The sequence below is a fragment of the Anarrhichthys ocellatus genome, unplaced genomic scaffold (assembly GCF_004355925.1).
Source record: "Anarrhichthys ocellatus isolate YVR2014 unplaced genomic scaffold, GSC_Weel_1.0 scaffold37, whole genome shotgun sequence".
Taxonomy (NCBI): domain Eukaryota; kingdom Metazoa; phylum Chordata; class Actinopteri; order Perciformes; family Anarhichadidae; genus Anarrhichthys; species Anarrhichthys ocellatus.
Genome location: NW_022280067.1, coordinates 3,419,611 through 3,430,280, shown reverse-complemented (window position 1 = coordinate 3,430,280; position 10,670 = coordinate 3,419,611).

Sequence of the window (10,670 nt, the reverse complement as noted above, 5' to 3'; positions counted from 1 at the left end):
CATGAGGTCATGGTGGAATTAGCAAGCTAGCTAGCAAACCAGCCAGCTGCCAAATGAGTCAAATTGAACCTGCTGCTTTTTCCACACACTTGTCACAAGTAGAGAAGCACATCGCTATCCGTAGATTATTAATTATTAACACAGATTCAGCAGATTTAGTAATGTGATAATGTCCTAATTTCAAGTCCCCAGAAAAGAAAGAAAAAGCGTGTGCAGTGTTGTGATTGTAATGCTAATATTAAGCCCCGTCGATATTTTCTTCACCTTCTAGATGCTCTTTTTAAACTTCCTGCGTAGAGGCATTTCAGCAAAAACTCTGGGGTTTATTTACTCTTTAAATAACCTGAATTGTTCATGGTGTTTATTAATAGCAGCTGGATTCCTCAACATCATAACAATTATCATACTGTAGCAATCCAATCCCATTGATGAATGTGGTGTTGTCAGGTCACATGGCATGCTCATGGATGTGTGTTCCCACCTTTGATAAATGTGTAGTAGGCTGTCTGAACCAATCATTTAGGCTACTGGTTGTCGGTGCCTCATTCCAGATGTTGGATCGTATCCCAACCAGGTGTCGTAAGAAGAGAGGGTGTCGTTTGCTGTGCAGATTGTAAATCCTCTTGCAAATTTGTGATATTTGTTTTTGTAGCCGTGATAAAGGATTTTATTCAATTATCTGAGTGTTTTTAATTTGATGGTTCAAAAACATTTGTTTGCAGACCTTGGTCAATTATATTATGGTTTGTGTACTCGGCAATACACTAGAAGCTCAAATGGACATAATCAAAGACTCAGCAGTTCCTTCTCCAAGATTTGGTTGTTTCCAGTCTTATGAATCACCGCCCACATCTCTGACTTTTTCAGTGAGACAAATAAGTCTAGTGTTGTGATCCTTGACAGCTGTTGGCCCAGACGGAGTAATCAATCAATCAAAGACCAATAAGAGCTTTGTGTGTTGGATTAATAACGGGAACATCCTCTTCCTGTGCCAGAGCCAGAAAAATATATCTTCATCCGTTACAAATCGTGATGGAAAATGATGGCCATGAAAATGTCAACATGAAATCCAAGCAGCTGCTCAGTGAAGTCAATTTACAGAAAAAAACAAGCCTTAAATCAACATGTTTCTTCAATAATAATAACAATAAATGTTAACTGCTCAGAGCAACCACTACCTCAGCTTCAGTTGCTGCTAAACAATGACAATAACAGGGCAGCACTCACTACTAGTTAGGGCAAAAGTAAAAGAAATAATCATTAACATGAACAATACAGTATGTCAGACTCAGTGATGAAGTGAAGAGAAGGAGTAACGCAGTCTGATTATCTGGCCTACGATTTAGGGCTTACAGTGAAACATTTGTTGTATTATTGTTGCCTTAAACAATCTGTAATTGCGACTACTCGTTCCCAGCCTGTATAGTGGCTCAAATTCACTTCTGGGTAATCTTTAAACACGTAATAATTCACACTTTTCTAATCTAATCAAGCTTCACCATTCCCACTTGGACAAACAATATGAGTTTTATTGATAAAATAAAGTCCTGAGCCGTCGTTTAAAGGTGCGGTTTCCCTTAATGTAACTGAATGTGGATCATTGTGTGAGTCCTACTTATTTCCTAACATCGCTGCCACATTATTCCCCCATGACTAAGGCGAGTTCAGAGCCGTCTTTAATGGACACATTTGGGCCGCATGCCAATAGTCATTTTAGACTCTGCTGCTCTATGAAATGACTCACAATTAGCTCCATTGAGGTGACTGTCAGCGCACTAATCTCTGGCTGTTTTTCATATAATTAAAGGAGAGGCTTTCAGGGTGTTTACACAAAAACATGATCAGATTCTTGGGAACAGTGGCCTCGTTGATGAGCGATGAGCGGGAGCTTTCATGTTTGATCCCCCTGAGGCTTCACAGTGTGTCAGAGACTTGATGGACCATGTGGGGAGACAGGTTACCTGCATCAAGCAACCCCCCCACCCCCCACCACCCCTTCCCCTTCTCCTTCACGGACAGATGAGTGTTGACTAAGTGGTGCTGACACGTCATTCCTCTCCAATCTGTTTGTGTGTGACTCCTAACAAACCTGCATATTTGTGCAGGATTTTAACTAAAAATTGAATATTTTTATATTGAGATGTCGGTACTTTGACACCGCACAAGCCTGTGTGTATATTTTATAATTTGGGACTCGGATGTTCTTTGATGTTATTATTTTTTTGATTTGATTTGTGATGCTATTGCGAGTAACACATTTGGTGTTGCTAATGGACTTTAAACATCCAATAGAGAGCAGAACAACACAGCTGCAGACAGCTTCTACACTCTTGATGTGTCAGTTGTGAATTGTGCTTTTTATAGTGTAGTGAGGTAATGATATGCTAATCCCTGGCTTTAGAAATAACTAGGTAGTAAGCTAGCTAGCTAGCCACATTAGCAGTTTGCCTTAAAGCAGATAAACACGCCGTTTAATCCATCTCTACTCGTTTGTGTCTTTTGGTTTGTGAAGGTGTTAAAACAGAGATAACCGTCCAAGCTCTTTGAATAATAACTTCAGCAAAACACGACCGGTCTCGACAGACCGGTCTCGCCAGACCGGTCTCGCCGACATGCGGCTGATAATCTGACCATTAGTGTTCCAGGAGAGAACTCTGACCCTGAACATGGAACATTTGACTAATGAATGTTCTTGCAAACATGGAAAAATTTGTACATTTCTCCCAAGTGGGGACATTTTGTGAGGCAAAGGCAAATTAAGATCTCATTACTGAACATAGTGATGAGACGGAGACAGCGAGTAACTCTGGTTAATAAAAGTAGTAAATGCAAATGTGTGTTTGACAATCTGTTAATTTAGACCAAAACTTGTAGAGGAGAGGAGAGAAGTAGTGAATAGAGGCAAGAGGAAAGGCTATTACAATAGGAGAGACAGGCTAAGAGAGTAGAGAAGGAGGAGGAGAGGAGGGGAGAGGAGATGAGAGGATAAAGGATAAGAGAGTAATGAAGGCCAGAGTAGTAAAGAAGGAGAGGGGGAAGGAAAGCAAAGTAGGAGAGGACAAGATGAAGGAGAGGCGAGAGGGAGGAGAGGACAGAGCATAAGAGAGCAACGACAGGGATGAGTTTCAAGAAGGGGAGGAGGAAGGAGAGCAAAGGAGGATGAAGGAGAGGAGAGGGAGGAAGAGGGAGTCTGAGGCCGAAATGCTGCATTGCTGTCGGATTAGTTTACCGCTCTGTCTTCGTGAGGGCGGCTGGTGGCTTAGCGGGGGGGGGGGTTAGGGGTTGAGACCGGGCCTGTACCTGTGACTCACTGGCCACAGGTGTCAATCACAGTCGCCCTGGCTGCCAGAGGAATGTGGCAGACGAGGCTGTGTGGTGCCAGAGATCGGCAGCGAGCCGCGTCTGAAGGCGACCAGAGCTGCGACGTGAATCAGACGTTGAGCTGCTCGCTGCAGTGCAGGAAACACCTGGAGGTGAGGAGGACAGAAAATACTCCCCTACTTCTGCCTCTGCTTTGTGCTTTTTTTATTTTGTTTAGCAGTTTGTAATCGTACGCCAGGTCCTCCTGCCTGTAGGCGATGTGAGCAGAGGTTATTGTTCAGTCAGCTAACAGTGCACCTCTCTCCCTTCTCAGGTTCCACTTGAGCACTTTCATTTGTCGAGTCTGAGAGATTTCTGTTTTCTACAGCCTTAAAACACTGATCTAAGACAGACTTGCAACAAATACTATTGTGAACATTTATTTTTCACCTTCTGGATGGGATCAGCAAGTCTAATAATATACTATTTAAACTCGCAAATATGTCATTTTTGGATCAGATGAATTCATTCTACTTCACTTGCCTCCAACTCCATCTCTACAGCAGCACCTTTGAGCACATTGAGGTCATTGCATTTCTGAGAATCTGGAAAAATTCTAAAAATACACTTATTGCACGTGTTGTTTAAAGGCTGTTTATTATATTTCTTTCAGTCCCTGGTGTGTTAGGCGGCTAGTCAAAAATGTCTTAGACAGGTGGGGTTGCACTGGAGGGATTTGGACCTCCATATTTGTAAAATCCTAGCAATGGCCCGTAGTAGCACTGCTAACTTGACACATAAAATGGCCAACATCACATTAGTTTTGCTGCCGCACTAGTCGTGTTTCCAGTCAAATATTTCATGCACATCTTGCACGCTGTATGGAAATGATTTAAAAAAAATAAAACTTCATGGTTGGGCCTAAAATAGCTACGTCACCTAAAATACGTACGTAAACAACGCAACATGAGTACAGAAAAAAACCTCACTAACATAAAAAACAACAACTACAGTTTGGGACACTGGTCTCCAGGCCAGCGTCCAGTGTTTGTTTCACCCATCCAGCTCCACATCATACACACTTATACTGAGTCACTTGTTGAGAGCGTTTCAAATTTACACGGATGCGTTTACATTGCAGTCAGTACAGATTAAATGGTGTACAAAAAGCTAAATCGGTGTTCTTATTGCACGCTAAAAGACCGTCACATTGTCGTTCATTCATGCGCCATTTGGTGAGAGCTGGCACTCAGCCACATGAGCCTGTGAGTACAAACTAATTTCCCAAAACTCAAACCCGTCTATTACACCAACACTTTCAATCTCTGTTTTGCGCTTTGGTTTGTTGTCTTTATATCTGTCATCTCTGTCGAGCCACCATGTAATGTAATGTTGTTCTTGCCTTACTGGAAGAATAAAATAAATATCCAGCGCGGTGATTAGTTACCCTGCCGTCCTGCGGTGAACAAGCAGCTCTGTGCTGCTCAACCTCAGATGACCTGAGACTGGAGAAGAGATGCTGATGTTCACAGCGTGTTTGAACATTTAGCTCCCGTGCTTTACCGTCTTCTCTCACCAACATTCTGTTGGCCTTAATATTCAGTTTAGAGGATTGAAGACCACATCTCCGTGGCATTGCTTGGGATCTTTGGGAATAAAAGTAACTTCGTCAGCTAAACAGTCATTCTGTGGACTCTAGTATCACACAAACAGGTTTCAAGATTAGGAATGCTGTTCAGTCCAAATTCCTATGGTGTATAACTTAAAAATGGTAACATCAGACAGTTACTGACTCTTTTTAGGTGACAGGAGTGAAGATCAGTCATCCTCAAGTTGTTGTTTTATGGTTTCAGAATGATGAAGACAGCTGGAGTACAATGAGATAAAGAATAGGATGGAGGCTCTACAGGTTTCATTTTTCTTGGCAACAATGTTTTTTCCTAAATAATTTACTCATTTTCAGGCATTCATTTATTAAATGGCTTGAGAAATAGAGCATATAGGTGCCATAAATGGGTTTTGGTCTGATCTCTGAATGTTTACAACACCTGGCTCCGCCCCCGCTGCTCACATCTTTATAAGAAACAAATGAAGATGCATTTCTTGAGTGATGTTTCGTTTTTTTGTTTTTACAATTTTGTTGAATGCCAAGTATTGTTTGTCATCAAACATCTTTGGCTCAGCTCATTTGGTTGTCTCACAAACTAAATGTGAAGTAAATTCAGAGGATTATGAAAACAAACACAGAGTTAATCACAATATACCTCTTTGTGTCGGGAAGAGACACTTTTTAAAAAGTAGGAAATGATTGTGTTAGCAGATTTAAGAAAGGGAAGCTGAAATGGATTCTTTGACGGCTAAAAGGAATTATGTTGATGCTTGAAGATGAAGCAATTCTGTTGTGTAACTATAATGGCTCACATCCCTTTACTGTTTCCCATCAGTCATTTTTTGTTGTTGCAAAAAGACATTTGTTGAATGTATCCTTAAAGGATCTCTATACTCAGCACATTTGAGCAATATTACAGCATCAAACAATGTTGAGCAGAGAATGAAGTCCCTCTCATTCTGTGTGAGTTGTTATCTGAGCTTCTCCTTTCTTAACTGGCATAACTGGCTTCGACTGGGACGTGTCACGTGTCGTAGTGTCCCCGAGCAAGACACTGAACCCCCGGCTCCCCGGGCGCCTATCATTGGCAGCCCACTGCTCCCTATATACAGGGATGGGTCAAATGCAGAAGGCAAATTTCGTGTATGTGTAAATGACAATAAAATGGTTTCTGGTTTCTTTTGGTTTCTTCCCTTTAGTGTCTTTTAGTGCACGTGAGCGTGCCCCACTGGCTAACTAGCGGCCACCACACATGTTGAAAGCCACCTAGGGGGCAAAAGAGATGATCTGAATTTCTAAATTTTTATATTTTTTATTTTAAATCCAATATATTAGAAACTGCTTTTGGACTGCTGGTCGGACAAAACAAGTAACTTGAACTTGTCACTTTGGACGTTGTGAAACTATAATAATAAATGAATTAATGAATCGATACAGTAACCAGCAGATTAATCAGTACTTAAAATAACTGTTAGTGGCCGCCCACATGATGACAACTATTGCAGAAAGATACTGTGTCCAAAGTGGTTAGGAATATCCTGCAGCCAGTTGCAAATGTAACATTTAAAAACTTTACATATGAATGACTTCCAGCCTTTTCATGTGAACAGTCAGCCAAGTGCAGCTCTGGTGAGACGGCTGCCAGAGATATCCCTCCCTCAGAATGGCAGTGACCTTAATATCCCCACAGAGAAGTGTGTGCGTGTTTGTGTGTGTGTGTGTTTGACATTCGCGTGCCCTCCGATTCATGCCTGATAAAAGCACACGCATCATCTTGTGTGAAGCTCAGGTAAAGATCCGATCCCCCCCCCCCATCTGTCATCGGTTTGATTTTCAGAGCATGAAGGATGATTGGCACCTGCGTCTTCCCAACATGCATGGCAGCATTCTGGCACTCGTGTATAACGACAACGTGTCTGCGTTTGCTGTGCAACACCTCTGTCTTAATGTCTGCATATGAAAAGGTCCAGAGTGGATTTATTCTGTAGTGCTTTGCCTCCCGTCTGAACTGAGCTTGTATTTCATTCAAGCTGTTCAAATATTTCACTTCGTACAGTATGATGTATGATTATGAATTGTGATTATGAAGGATTTTAAGGCACACTCAATAAGGAGCAGTTTATTTGTCGTTTTGTGAAGAGATATATGGTCCTGGCCCCTGATTCTCTCAGTCTGCAGTCCGCTTTCTGCTTTCATGAGATTTTTATTTTATTGGTGCTTTGGCACATAGTGCCTTTTTATTTGTTTGCAACCTTTTTATACCTCAAAGATTCTGCTGTCTTGGCCAAAACTTTTTAAAGGGAGTTTAAATATCAATGTAGTTAGAAAAAGGAAAAATAAACTCAGGCGTATAATTTATTCTTTCTTTCTTGGACCAGGTTTATACTTCAGTACATGTTTATGAACATGTGTTTTGGTTCTGATTGTTTTAATAGTTGCACAGCTCTAGGAATGGGAATGTCGGTCCACCGAGTGGCACTGAACAACCTTTTGAGAGTGAGACTGGGTTGACTTCTCATTTTTATCTTTGGGGACACCCTTAGGGGTCCTGATTACCAGATTGGTAACCGCTGACATTTAGCACACTGAGATAGAACATGAAAGAAAACAGATCATTCACTACAATCACCATGGATTTTTATATCTTCGGTGTAATGTTTGGATGCCTGATATGAAAATTATCTTGCAAAGTATTCTAAATGTTGGTGCCTAATTTCCAAATGCCCTTTTTTAGTACAATATACTCTGGAAATTACCAACACATTTTGGTTCGATAGCTGGAAGAAAGTTTACAAAGAACACCTTTTAACCCTCCTCCATCAAGTCAGCATGCTCCCATTACAATGCTGAGTATGTGATGCAACATTCAAAATAATGGGTTTAACTTTCCTCAATAGCGGTCCATTTTTTTACATCTTCATCTTTTCTGTCTTCTCATTCACTGTTTCAATGAACAATTTTATTTAACACACAAAACAGAAAACCTGTGTGAATCTCTTTTTTTCCTGCTTATCTCCGTGGCTCTATTATTCTCCAAACTTGCACCAATACGGAGAGTTAATCTTCCCGATAAGGCACCGAGATACATTCATGGTATATGTAGCTACAGACATGAAATCAAGCACAACAAAGCTTTAATTCAGGGCTCAGCGCTATCTAATCTCTGTGAAGAAGTTCAAACAGATCAGCCTGCAAGAGCCGGAGAAACACTCAGCACTCTCAGTGTTTCCTACAACAGCTAAGAACAGCTAAGTGCTCCACACGGAGGGAGGGATCAATACTGAAGTACAGCACAGCAGCTGCCCTGACAGCCTGTCTTCTCCCCCCGATGTCCAATGCAGCACTGAGGGAAAAATCAAAACATCAACCGTTAGGAGGTCTGGCACATGTCAACTCGACAACCGGTTCTCTCATTTTGGAAATGTTGACAAAAGACACTTTTTTTCTGCGGTCACGTTTCTCTGCAACTTTTCCCAGGATTGTGTCACAGCTGAGGTGGATGTCTGCGCTACAGCTGCGTCTCAGAAATTCCTCATGCTGACGAGCGACAGCTTGAAAGTGACTTGTTTTCAACAAAGAGTGTGTAGTTAATCCGATAAGACGAGAGATGTGTGTCATGATGGAATGGAAGCATGATAACACATTTAAAAAATAAAAATATGGTATTCATCCATCCCCCAAAAACTGAATGTAAAATGTGTAATTGATTAGTTTGGTATTGATGACTCTATGGTCTCTTTGGGCCTTTAACAGATAAAGTTTGTCCTGATTAACTGGGTAATACAAGTCAAAGTGCTTTATCTCCTTGGAAAATTGAACTGATTTGTTGTAACGCTAATTTGCCCAGGAGATACTGATTTTTATTTGTATACAATTTTGTTCTAATTGTAAAGGAAAGGTCAGGTGTCACACAAAAAACTAAACAAAACCCTATAAGGACTCACCGTCTAAGGACCATGACATTTCTGCAACGATGTTTTGTTGCAGGCCAGGATTTTTCATGTAAATGTCACACCTGACTAGACTCAACACCTGTGAATATAACATTTAGTCAAGCACAAGTAAGCACAAATAATTAATCGGATCGTACTTATGAATACTGATTTAAGAAGAGTGTTAAATGATGTCAAGACTAACTTTTTATGTCTGTATGATTTTTATTTTATTTGTGGCTTTACAAACATCTTTAAGTGTCTCCTCAACAGGAAAACAGACCATCATCAGAATGCTTTCCATGCAAATGGAGGAAGACACATTTATAGATAAGAACCTCACAATGGAAGGCCTCATTAGCCAAGGTACGGCATCAACCTGAAAACATACGTACAAACAGAATATCAAGTAAAACTAAATAAATATGTAAACAATGTGCTTTTGAAAACGAACCTTTTTTTGAGTGAATGCACCACCACGTTTATCTACGGATGGTTGGTGTACAAAATGCAGAACTTTGCATCCAGACTCCCGTCTCTGGTTTCATTTTTGTAACAAAAGCACTTTGTTAAAGGTTATGACAAGATCCTGGCTCAGGGTTAAATGTGGTCTTTGGTGATTTGAGTCACTGCAGACGTTGTCTATATTAAACAAGACTATAATCTTTCCCTAACCTTAAATAAGTTATGTTCATGTGTAAAACATAAAAAGGTTCATAATGCTGTATGAGAAGATGTTTTATATTTGCAAGATCGGATATTGCTTCAGAAAGCAAGTTAAATACGTTGTCGGTTAATACTTTACATACTATTATTAACAACATTTTTTCATTATGTTAACAGTACATGTGATCGAGGCACATTTTTTTGTACAAAATGTATTTGCTGTGTCATATCTGTTTATTATAATTGTCATTTCTTTGAGACCTTCAAAGGTCCAGTTAAATCCTGGATTGATTCTTACTCGTCAATACCCGCTAACCAATGACTCGCTGTCTGTCCATTCCATGTAACTTTGTTTCATTTGTCTCTTGTTCCTAAGGACGTAACACCGGCTCTCACAGACACCGACACGTACTTAAATGCAGCTGGAAGGAAAAAGATTTTGCCTTTTGATTTGGTGGATTTTCGGAGAATAAAGCATCCCTCTAGACGTGTGATGTGTCTGGGATTATTGTGTGCTGTCCTGTTGGCTGCTAACATAGGACAGCTTATCTACCGTAAGTGATTTGTTTTAATCATTGAAAATACAAATGATGTATTTAACAACTGACATTTAATGTTTGAGAAACCAGGTGATGTTGTAGATAAACATATACGACATAAAAAAGAGACAGAAATGATAATCTTTTCATCATCCAAATCTAAGCAAATATTTTCAATAACTTTTCATTTCACAGATGCCAGCCGTCCAGCAGACAACGCTGAAAGGGATCGACTAGAGGGCAGACTGAGTAACCTGACTGAAGAGAAAGACCTGCTGCAGCAAAACTACTTTGGTTTGTTATGAAGGTATATTTGTGTCTTTATTACGCAAACAAAAAAAAAAGTTTTAAAAGCAAATTTCTTGCACTGAAATCAAAAATCAAGTTTGTAAGTGAAAATATATAAACTGAGAATAATTTATTTGTTAGTTTTGCTTATGAAACTAGAATTTTTGGTTAAAAAAATAAAACCTTTGGTTAAAAAAATAAAATCTTTGGTTAAAAAAAATAAAATCTTTGATTGAAAAAAAAATATCTTTGATTAAAAAAATAAAATCTTTGGTTGAAAAAAAAATATCTTTGATTAAAAAAATAAAATCTTTGGTTGAAAAAAAAATATCTTTG